Source organism: Carcharhinus amblyrhynchos, chromosome 2, assembly GCF_965287045.1.
Source record: "Carcharhinus amblyrhynchos chromosome 2, sCarAmb.v2.hapA, whole genome shotgun sequence".
In the NCBI taxonomy this organism is placed as follows: Eukaryota; Metazoa; Chordata; class Chondrichthyes; order Carcharhiniformes; family Carcharhinidae; genus Carcharhinus; species Carcharhinus amblyrhynchos.
Window position 1 is genome coordinate 52,279,853 of NC_137325.1, and position 12,530 is coordinate 52,292,382.

Genomic DNA, 12,530 nt, shown 5'->3' on the forward strand with positions numbered 1-12,530 from the left:
CGACTCGAGAATTTTCACTGTAACTTAATTGCAATGTTAATGTAAGCCTATTTGTGACACTAATAAATAAACTTTAAACTTTAAAACATATTATGTGGCTCGCTTGTCCTGCTAACAGGGAACCTGCCATGGGGGTCTGGGTGTGGGGGAGGGTGGGGGGAACTGGGAGGGGGGAGACGGGGGGGGGGTGAGGGCAGGAGGGGTTGCTTTCGGCCGACTGAAATACCCTGCCCACAGTCTTAGATATCTTGAATTAGGCAACACTTTCTCTTTGATTCTAATCTGTGCTTTTCTCCGCACAACCTTCATATGTGATAGTTATGCCAGAGGGGCTTGCAGGCAACCCCAAGCCTATTCAATATTCCAGCCACATCAAAGGTTTTCAGCAGCACAAGACAGGAAAGACAGGAAGAACTTACAATTATCTCATAATACAGCAAACATCTTCCACATTGCACAAAGCAGCAACTGTATAAATGTTTTTGGTCATTTGGTTGAGGAATTAGCCAACACATTGTGAGAACTTCATACTCTTACTCAAGTAGTGGGGTGGGATTATTTATATTTATTTGAGCTGACAGAGTCTCAGTTTAGTGTCACATCTGAACATCTAATACTGTACTCCCTAGAAGTATTCACTGAGATTATCATAGACTACAATGTATAAGTCAACCTGGTGTATAAGACACCCCAAAGATCTTGCTTTTGTGTATACTTGGTGTATAAGGTGACCCTGTTTTTCTGCTATGAATGCTATATTACCAATCTGTAATTAGTTTCAATTTTTCACCCTAGAAATGCATATTTTACTTTCCTTCTACTGTAAGTTAGAGCATAGGATCAAGTAAGCCTGTGTTGTGCAGATGTGTGAGAGTTTAAGACACTCCCACGCAGAACAATTCACATGTGGCTTGGAGAGGTAGCATGTTGGCACAGTGGTTAGCACTGCTGCCTCGCAATGCCAGGGTCTGGGTTCAATTCCAACCTTGGGTGACTGCCTGTGTGGAGCTTGCACATTCTCCCTGTATCTGCATGGGTTTCCTTTGGGTGCTCCAGTTTCCTCCCACACTCCAGAGATGATCTCATTCCACCAGCTGCCCTGCTCTTCAGACAATGGTCGCCGTTTCTAAAGGGGCGGCCAGACCTGGGTGCTCAGAGACAGGGCCCCCACATCACAAAAAATTAACTTTTGTCGCCCACTCCCTACTGACAGGGGAGCACCATCAACCCTTCTTCAAAGAGGGGCATCCTCTCACCTACCCACAAATAATATGTAAACCCCTTCCTGACACACATACACACACACACCATCTGGGTATGAGGGGGATTCAACCCCTTACACTCAGGCATGAGCCCAGCCTCAGATCCCCCACTCAGCTCCTTCTTCCCCCTCAGACCACCCCACTCAGCCACCCTCTCCCTTCAGACCCTCCACTTAGCCACCCTTCCCTCTCAGAGCCCTTACTGAGTGCGCCGTTCCATTGCACACTGTTAACCACTATCAGCACTTAATAGTCTTCATTCTTCAGAATGAAACCCTAACTTTGCAGAAGCCTCTTCATAACTGCAACTGCTCATCTGTACTGAAACCCTAGTGACTCTAAACTATCTTTTTCCACTGTTTAATAAGTTGAATCCTCACTGTAATGAAATGTAGATTCATTACACGGCTCTAACTCATTCTCTTGCACAGAGCGGACGTTGTCTCCCACGCTGCGGTATATTAATGGCTCCAGTGGAGCCACTTGGAATAAATCAGCCCTCTGTTCCCTAATTTAGTATAAAACATTATTGACGTGATTTCAGCTGGGACAGTAGCATAAGTCTATAATTGGGCCTCGTGACCAGAAAGTAAGAAAGAGAATCATTGAGGATCCTGATTGCGATCTGCCGATACTCACAGGAAAGTGGACACGACTGAAAATGCCTTGTGGGAAGAGGGTGGGTGGTGACAGATCTTGGCAGATGTGTCAGCACACAGCTTCCTGGAACCTACACTACTAACATATTTTATATGTAAATTGCAGACACACGTGTGACTAGTGACATATCAAACACGCCATACACCAACATGCCAGAATACCCAGTACAGATTCTGAGGGGTGTGCAGGTCCTAAGAGGTACTTGCCCCTTCCAAGGTCGCAAATTTTCAGTTTCCAGATGTAAGGACATCAGTCATTCAGTACCGAGCAAGAACAGCCACTTCGGCAAGTTATCAGGAGGAGAGGGCAAGATTACAGGAGAAGCAGCTCCTTAACTTATACCTTAATAATAAGACACTCAAGAGGGAAAGAATCAATTTCACTGCGCCCATTAAGTGGGTGTCAGGCCTCCAATTCAAGAGCAGGAATAGAAGTGTGCCAGGCACTTCATAGGCTCAAGTGACTTTTAGTCACTCAGAGTGGGAGCAAGTGCTAGCCTCTGTGATTTTGGTGTAACAATAGTTGCCGTGATTTATCGTCTGCATTGCCATGAGCACAAATGGCGAAGTGAGTGCGAAATATCACCTGACTCGAAAAACAAGAATCTTACTGGCGAGATCTCATTTTCCGATTTTCCCTGCCCTTCCACCGGTGACAACCTTCCTGGATGGGAACCATGGCCGCGACTCTCCCACCCCAAGCTGCAACATTTCTGGCGAGTCGGGGTTGGAGATGCGCGTCGCCAGCCTTGTTCTGGGATCTGCACATGCACCGGGACCCCACGTGCATCTCCCAGAGCCGGAGAGCAGTTAGAGACTAGACCCCGCTGGAAACCGCGGGAAGACAGGTAAATCATTTGAATCATTTCTAATATGTTTTAGATGTATTTTAAATGTAGTTCTCAGGAACTTGCAGGTCCCGATTGAATCTCCCACACTGCCAAGAGTACTTCATTCCGGCAGGGTCTAGACTCGGTCCCCACATTGCGGGAACTAATGGGAGACCTGACCGGAATGAAAGTGGAGGCAATCAGGGGCCCCCAGGGGGTCAGGTGGTGGAGGGGGGGGGTTGTGCCCCTGGGCATGGGCACCCCAGCAGTGCCAGTCTGGCACTGCCCAAGGGACAAAGTGCCCATGCCCAGCCTCCCTGGGGGGATATGCCAGGGGCCCGTCGGGGAGCTACATTGGCGAGCAAGGTTCCCCCCTTATTGGTTAAGGGGCATTCCCCTTGTGCATGCGGGGGCATTTCCTGCCAGAGATCGGGACGCCCTTTCAGATCTGGGGATTCCCAGCTGCCAGTTTTTGTTTCAGCCCACCCCACCGTGATGGTGTGAGCCAAACCTTCATGTTGTCTCTACTCAGGGTGTTGGGTGATCAGGAGAGAAAAGCCAGTTGTGGAGCTTAAGGTTACATGCCAATCTTCTCATCATAGCCAGCACTGAATGTTGAATTGAAAATATACATTAAATTTATAAATTGATTTTTTTTAAGGCAAAGTTAGAAAAGCAGCTGGATTCCTTTAATGATCAGAGCAAAACATTTCCTGTGATGTGTCCAGCAATGTCCCTGGAGCCTAGTAATTAGCACAAGGCAAGAATTGGGTCAGGCGTGTTACTCTGCTCGTATAACCTATGAGAAAAACACAGCAGCCCAACAGCTACACTATTGTATCAAACTTCCCACTGCATGTGATAAAAGTAAAATGCTGCAAGGGCTGGAAATCCGAAAGAAAAGTAGAAAATGTTGGAGAAACTCAGCAGGCCTGGCAGCATCTGTGGAGAAGAAACAAAGTTAAGACTCTGAGTCCGAATGACTCATCCTCAGAGCTTCAATGGGATAAAACTCCTTATATTTTGACCTCTCTTCAACTATGAAGAAGAGCCATATGGACTTGAAATGCTAATTCTGTTTCTCTCTCCTCAGGTACTGTCAGACCCATGGTATATGATGATTGAAGCTGATCTGATAATTCACGAGTAACTTCTATAGACTGCACCAGTGAAACAGAGAATGCAATAAGAAATCTCCATATTTCAGCATGGTATTTACAGTTTGGTTTGTAGAGTTTCTGGACTCAGATGTAATACAGTATTCCTGCTACGTGGCAAATTAGTATTTATAATATTGATATAGAAACACAGAATCTCTACAGTGCAAAAGGAGGCCTTTCAGCCCATCGAGTCTGCACTGACAACAATCCCATCCAGGTCCTACCCTCATAATCCCACATTTTTGTGCAATAATCCCTCCAACCTACACATTCAGGGTCACTATGGGGCAATTTAACACGGCCAATGCACCTAACCCGCACATCTTTGGACTGTGAAGAGAAACCGAGGCACCCGGCAGAAATCTATGCAGACATGGTGAGAATATGCAAACTCCGCACAGTGACCCAAGCTGGGAATCGAACCCACGTCTCTGGGGTTGTGAGGCTGCAGTGCTAACCACTGTGCCATTGTGCCGCCCATGTTATTGAAGTCATACCCCAGAATTCTTCTGAGGTTCCTCAATGATTGTCCCCAAATGAGATAGTTGGGGTAAAAATTCCTTCCATTCTTTATTTGTAATTTATATTTCTATTTAAAATTTCACTGTACATATCAAGCAGGAAACTTCACTACCCCACCTCCCACCAGCTGAAACCTTCCCTTACCCCCATGCAGACATCAGAGCTTACTGAAGGAGGCCTGGGGCTACCTCCACCGACCATTGCTGTGGGGTTCCGATGTTCAGAATGGAGGTTGCCAGTAACCCTGGAACGCCACAGGAGTGGGTGATGAGGGGAGCACCTATAAGGTGGATCTTCCAGCTTCAGAGTCATTGAGGGGGTCCATCTTCCAGCCTCAGTGTGTTCCCGGAGATCCATCTTCTTTCTTCAATCATGGGTACATGATTTGGGGCAGCTTTTCAATATGGCATCCAGGTATGATGGTGGGATGTGCACAATCAAGCCCGCTATGCCAAAGAATTCGACGTTTAATCCCCAGATACATAATTAATGTCAGGATCAGAACATTGGATGTGGTCTCCCATTGGCCTCTGCAGCAAGAAGACACTCCCCATCTCAGCCCCACCACCGGACTTAATTCCAGATGGGAGAATTCTGCCCAATATCTGTAGCTATAAACCAGGAAATGGAAGGGAGGCAGGAACTCAAGAAAATTACAATCACCATTGCACTGAGCAAATTATTGGAGCTGTGGGCTGACAAGTCTTGGATCCTGATGGACTTCATCTGAGGGTCTTAAAATAAATTGCTCATGGGATAGTTAATGAGTTGATTTTAATTTTCCAAAATTCCCTGGAAAATAGCAAATGCAACACCTCAATTCAGAAAGGGAGAGAGACAGAAAGAAGGAAACTCCAGGTCAGTCATTATAAATGCATTGGAAAGAGTTCAGAGCAGGTTTTCGAGACTAATACCTAATATACGAGGGCTGTCTTACGAGGAAAGGTTACGCCTGTAACTGCTGTAGTCTAGAAAAATAAGAGGCAACTTGGTTGAATCGTGATAGACCCTGAGGGGTCTTGACAGAGTGGATGGGGAGCAGATGTTTCCTCTTGTTGGAGAATCTAGAGCTAAAGATCACTGTTTAAAAATAAGAGGATCCCGATTCCAGACAAAGATCAGGAAAAGTGTTTTCCCACAGAGGGTGTTGAGCTTTTGGATTTCTCTTCCTCTAAAGGCAGTGGAGGCAGCACCTTTGAATATTTTTGATAAACAAGGGGCTGAAAGGTTATCGGGTTAGGTGGAAATGTGGGGTCATGTCAGAGATGGTCTTACTGAATTGCCAAGTAAGTTCAAGGGTCCAAGTGGCCTACTCCTGCTCTTAATTCGTATTTCGAATGTTGAGTCTTCATTGTAAGTAACAACAGTTCCTGCTTTTGAATTGGAAAAATCTTTAGATAATTCTTACCGATGAAATGATCATGGGTGAGATTTACAATAATATATTAATGGACCGAGGAGATTTAATAATGCTTTAAAACCAACCTTACTGAGCTTTTGGGAGTGAACAGTGATTTGAACAGGATTGCAAAGCAGAGTGAATTACAGCTACACCTGCTATAAATCCCATCCAATATTCAGCTTAATGGAGTTAGGATGCTGCTGGGTTCTGGGAGGATATTCAACTTTTTCCCCAGCCAAAATCTTTCCTAAGTCGTGTCTTCTGCACCTGATTTGTGCTAGAAGGGTGTTGTTGGCGTGGGAGTAAATCTGTCAGGCAGTTTTCCTGTGTCTTTGAAAGATATTTACTTGATTGTGTAACTTGGCCTTGATCTTCCTTTGTCTACATTTGGAGTTCAAAGCAAAGAGGAAGCATCAGATTTATTCAGTGACTCTCTGTCTCATTTGGCAGATAAGAAGCTGGGGCTGATGCAATGCTCCCTTTATCATAAACTTCAAATACAAACCTTACATACTTTGGTTCAAAATAAAATCATGATATTCGAGAGAATTGTCAGAAAAAATCTATTCACTTTAATATATTGAATTAAGAGCGATGGGCTAAGTGATGCTTTGTAATTTGGTATAGATTTTCTTGCTTCCAATTGATTTCTGTTCTGAAGAAAGCTGATTTGTTGTTTGAAAGACTGCGATGTGTCCCGCAGTCAGAAAGATCAAGAGCTTACAGTGTTAATTCTTACTATGTCCAGTGTCTATCATTGAGAAGAGGATTCATTGCTGAACCTGTGATTCATTATTCTGGATTCACTTGCCTGTAAAAGGTATATTTGGGTTTATGTTGGTTGAAGGCTCCCTATGAATATAACAACATGAGAAATAAGTACAAGAGTAGATCTTTTAGTCCCTTGAGCCTGTTCTGTCATTCAACATGATTGTGGCTGATCTTCTACCTCAACTCCACCTTTCAACAGTTTTCCCATATCCACTAATTCCTTTATACTGTCGTGATGATGGAGAAAAACCTTGAATTCTGTACAGACGTGTTGAACTTTTACATTTGGCATGTGTTTTCAAAAATGGGCATCCGAAGCAAAGATGGCTGAGGATGTAAATTCTGAGAATGAAATTCAGTCACTGCTCCAGTGTGGGTGACATTAAGAGACAGACAGCGGAATGGGTGCGATTGTCCCAAAAAATTCTAAGTGTCAAATTCGCATAAACACTGGAGTAAATCCTGCCGTTTTTCTGCAGGAGTTTCAAAATGAATCTCCCACATTCTGAGCGCTGCAGACTGCATTAGCGTGGATCTCATTAAAAATCTGGGATGCGGCCTATCCCCACTGGAGAGGCTGGCAGCATAGCACTGAGCAGGCCACTGCACAAGCGCTGATCTGTCAGTACCAAGTGCTGCCGTCATCGGCGCGTGGGACTGGAGGAGGGTCGCTCACACAAAGGGGGACACAGATAGGCTGGACAACACCAGAGTCTCTTGGATGTGAGGGCCTGTGCTGTGCACAAGCTGCTCCTCATCCCTTCAGATGCCTGATGCGTCCACTGGTGGATTGTGGATTCCTATTAGTGCCTGAACAAAGCAACTGAAGCCCTGGTCCCTGGTGTTCATGCCCTCAGACATAGAGGTGAGGTGAACCATGGTGCAGACATCTAATGCCATGGAGTGCACATCCTGTGCCCAAGATCTCCACTGTGGATGCCACCCTTGTAGTGTTGGCTTCATTGCACTAGAGTGACAGCACCATCTCCTCAGATAGAACTCGATGGGATTCCTCTGATTGGTCTTGCACTCCGAGGAGAAGTGCTGCTGTCTCTTCCTGATATGTGTGGCTCTGCCTTTGCAGCTGTGGAATGACCGGACCCAGGGGCACATCATCGGTGAAGGGTTCAGCAGAGTCCTGGTCACCGGCATCCCTCCGAGTGCCGGTTCCCTGTGACGCCCCAGCCTCTGCCTGCCGTGGCTGTTCAGCTGTGAGGTGCTCACCAGTGAGTGACCCAGAAGCCTGTCTATTTAGTGATCCCTTTGAGGTGTGAGATTCTGTGCTGGTGCTGGAGGTGGGTAACATCTATACAGCCTTCCTCGGAGCTGCTGGAGTCTGGTGGGTCCAGGGGCACGAGGATGGTCCAGACTGTTCAACTGTTTTGCCTGCAAGAGAAGGAAGATGGTCATAGTGCATCACAGGGGATACAGAGGAAACATTGATTTCTCATCTGAGACTTGGAGAATGACAGCAGATCTTGAGGATTCTCAAATTTGGCTGCTGCCCCCGCTTCACCATCAGCACAGACGGACTCTACCTCCTCCCTGGCCAGCATTCTCTCTCCTCAATCGGCACAAGGGTTCCGAGCTCTGGCATTACTCTGGCTGGGCATGCTTGCTCACACTTGCTGTGGTTGAATTTGTCCTGCAACGATACAAACAGGGAGATCGTTTGTCTTGCTACAACACAGATAGGGAGAGTGTAGGTGGGAGTGTTAACATCTACAATGCTGATGAGGTGTGGCAGGCGTGGGTGTTGAGTGGGAGCTGCAGTGTGAGGGGCATGACAGCGGGTGGAGGGAAGGAATATGCTGTTTGGGGAGGGGATGTTGGCAAAGGCTGGAGTGACTGAATGAGAGATTATTTTGGAGGTGGGAGGGGGGTGTGAAAGAGGGAGTTGAGAAAGTCTGCATTAGGCTCAGTTACTCTGGTTGAGTGCTGAAGATCATTCATCTTCTTGCGACACTGCTGCCCCGTCCTATTGTAGAGTGAGCTTGCACTCACCATGGTAGGGTTGGTGACCTTGTTGGGAGATCTTCTCCTGGAGCAGGGGTAGAGTGTATCCCGCCTCTGCTGCACTCCATTGGGAAGTTCCCTTCGAGAATCATGGTGCGGGCTTCCTGGTCACAGTCACTGTGGAGCAAGTGCTGGGGAGCCGTTTATATGGAGCTCCCCAGTGATTGGTGCAATTCTGTTGAGCTGGGGTGGGTGAATCAGAGTGAGGCCTCCACCGGCTCAGCCTCATTCTTGTGGTCATTTCAGTTTTTGTCAGTGAGACTCAAGATTCAGTCTGAAATTACACCAGGGCCATTGGCAGGATTCACTCCATCTTTCTGTCTGGAATCAACAAGTTGCCAAATTCTGGCATATCTCTTTTTCTCGCTCAAAGTGAGTAAGGTTTTGGGAAAATTTGACCCTATGAATGAATGGAACGAACATTCTCTGGGGAAGGAGAGGGATAAGCCCATGGTATCTAACCAAGGAAGACATTGTCAACAAAGAATAAAACTTGGGTGCACAAGAAGGCACCCACGTATTTGAAACACCAAATACTATAACTTCAAATCCAGGTCAACAAAGTGAGTCCAAAGCAATTGAGACTACCATTCTGTAAACTTGCAAGGAATGAGATCTGGAAGAGTCGTAAAGCCAGCAGTCCATCTGAAACTGTGAAGTCAGAGACTTGGAATAGAGAGAGTGGCTTGTATGATTGCAAATATATTTGAGTGAAGACTTGGAGGGAGGTGTAGTATTAGGATTCAGGACTGTGATGACGGGCTCAGGGTTAACCCACATTAATAAGTAGAGAGTTATATAGGAATAGTAGAGTGTAGTAGTGAGTCTGATTTAAGTCAACGTGAATATAACACCTAGTCAGGGTTATAGCCTATATAAATATATATAGTTACATGTTATTAACAAACAATTATTTTGTTCATCCATACAAGTTTCCAATCCTCTTATGAGACAACACACGACCTTACACAACATGAAACATAGCAGCTTTTACTGTCAACACTGAAATTGAGTTTTGGACTTAAAAGTGTTTTCAGCAGGAAGAACCTCTGCAAGCCAAAAGTCCTCCAATCTGGTGTAAATATTCCTTCCAATCACTTGACTTAAAACAACACTGAAAACATTTGGAAAATATTCATATTGCCTCGTGGTTTGAAAGAATGCAACAGGCTGCAAATGCCCCAGTAGATGTTATAAAACCCGCTCACTTCTGTTCCATTTATTTCAACAAGATGAAAATCAGGCCAGTATTAGGCTAGTGCCACAATGGAGAAGCCATTTGCCTGGATACCATCCAGGAACTGGAGTTTAAAATTATACTCCCCTGCTCACAACAGCCCCCCCACCCCCGCACAACCCCCCACCCCCCACCACCATCCCCCCCTCACCCCCACCCAACCACCCCCCAACACCTCCCCCCCCCCATCCCATTCCTCTCTTGCTGCACTGATGACTTCAGTAGAAGAGGGAGATCCACACTTAACCAGGGAGAAAAACTGAGCAAGTTCACCCCTGGATAAGATTGAACTTTATGACGATCTCCAGCTCATTTTTTTATTTACCTGCCAGCAACCAAGGGAAACATCAATCCGATTGTGTTTATTGTGCAAAAGTTTTATGCTGTGCTTGTATAGTATTTAATCATATGCTGCTCTCACTGAGAGGTGAAAATAATCTTCAACAAGTATTCCAGCTTGCAGCCAGCATTTTGTTTTTCTTTAAATAGATTTTCATTTGTGTTCCATTTTCATTCTATGTTACTTTATCCCAAAAGAATGTTATTCGTTAAAACTCAATGAAGAGTGAGCCTTAAAAGATTTTAACTTCAACTACGCCCCCGCTCTCTAATATCCTTCTTTACCCCCTCCACAGCACAACAAACATACATTTTAAGTTTCTGCCTTTCAAGCTAATTTGTTCAGACCTTGACAGAAACTTGGCGTCGGCCAGTCCTGACTCTCTTTCTGTGACAGGCTAGCTGGCAGCTCTCAGCTGGCCTGCAGGATGTACTAATATTTATAGGCCTGTGCAGGTCTCCTGCTCTGTTGAAATAACACCACTTTTGCAGTTGACTGCTGCTCTGTGGCGGGCACTTACAAACAGCCATCAAGGGAGGGGATCAGGAATGAGTTTTCATGAAAACATTGAATGTTTAACTTAAAAGGAAAGAAGTCTAAATTAAATTGAGCAGGCTCCTTCAGGCAAAGTATAAATAATGATGTCACTCTTACCAAATATCTCACTTCAGAGGAAAACCTCAAAGGAATTAGTGTGCGTAAAATTGCTGACAAGCATTTATACAAACTCATGCTAAATCCGTGGCTTGTCTGGGCTCTGTGTTCTTAAGTTACCAGGACGTTACTGATAAGAGAAAATGCTCTCCTTATTAAGTGAAAGTTACTCTGTGGCTGTTTCTCCAGTTACAGCTCGGCAGCACCTGATTTTGAAGAATGTGCGGTTAACCTCCTTAGCGGAGGTTAAAACTGAGAGCTGAAACTGATATGAGTTTATAACCGGGGGTAGGAATGTTTTTGTCTCACTGCTCCAGAAAAGGCAGGCAGATGTGTTGCTGCAAATGACAATCTACTGCATTGCTGAAGTCCAGACAATTCCAGCTCAGTTATTTTGTTTCCAAAAGATCATTGTAAATGATTTGAAAGCACTTGGTTGGAGTAGTTGTCGTTCACAGCGATGGCTCTGAACCAAAGTATCAAGAATGTCTTCAGGGATAACCTCGAGAGGCAACTGCATACCACGGCAAACTTGCTTTTCTTTTAAGAAACTGCCCCTTTCTTTAGACCCCAAACATTCAAGATAAGGCACAAATAGATACCGCGAGCTCTCACGCAGTAACTCTGAGAGAGCAGTTTCTCCTATTCTGTGGTTTAATTTTTGTTAACAAGTTTTACAAAATAAATCTCAACTCATTTATTTCTGGTTAGGAGATTCCGTTGATTAAAAGTTACAGATAAACAAAAAGTTCCTGTAGGTCGTGGCCTTGACTTGTGGAATTCCCAAGGCCATAAATGCCACCAGTTTGCAGTTTTGTGAATAAGGCACCACTTTATTTGACATGTCAAGTTTGATTATGTATGTGGATGAACTAAACATGTTCCTGTGTAAAAACAGAGACTATAATATATATAATGCCATCAGTGATTTCCTGGAACACAATTGGCTGTGGGGTGTTCATTAATAGGTCACATATCACACCTCATCATAAGCCATGACTTTCTCTTTTTAAATATTTAGCTGATCCAAGCCTTAGCACTACAAACTGATGGATTGCAGGAATCATTTAAGCAGTTCAATGTGTGTTGAAGCTTTAGGTGGCAAAATTCTCTTTTAATTGTGTAGGTCATTTGGCAAATGGAAATTTTCTGATATTGTTTTTCACAGCTTGCCACAGTGCCAGGGGCTGGTAATCATTGGCAATCCCATTCATTGAGACACATGGTTATTTGGGGTTCACTTGGAAGTCAATGTTACAAAACTCACAGCCTTGTTATGAGTTACTGAGGATGGTTTTAGTGTGGTGAATTTGGCTGCTTTCCAGCCAGAGCTGCTTTTAAGATTCTGAAGACCTCCAGTGAGGTGAGTTATTAGCAGCTGTGGCAGGACTCACCGCAAGGGATGCGCCAGGCCAGCCAAAGGTTCATTGACTTTCAGTGGGACTGGAAGTTTCCAGTGGTGGGCAGGGATGGAAAATCCCCACCTAAGAGTTGGACCCATCATTGGTTGTGCTGACTCCACCATCATTTGCAGGTTCAACTCAGTTAAATAGCCACTGGCGGTTTCGGAATTTAAGTCCTTTGTGAAACAGGATTAACATGCTGGGTATGGGGCAGCTGGATTGTAAACTAGAGTGGAATCATTTAAAAGGTGGAGATTGAACAGCAGGCCAGAGG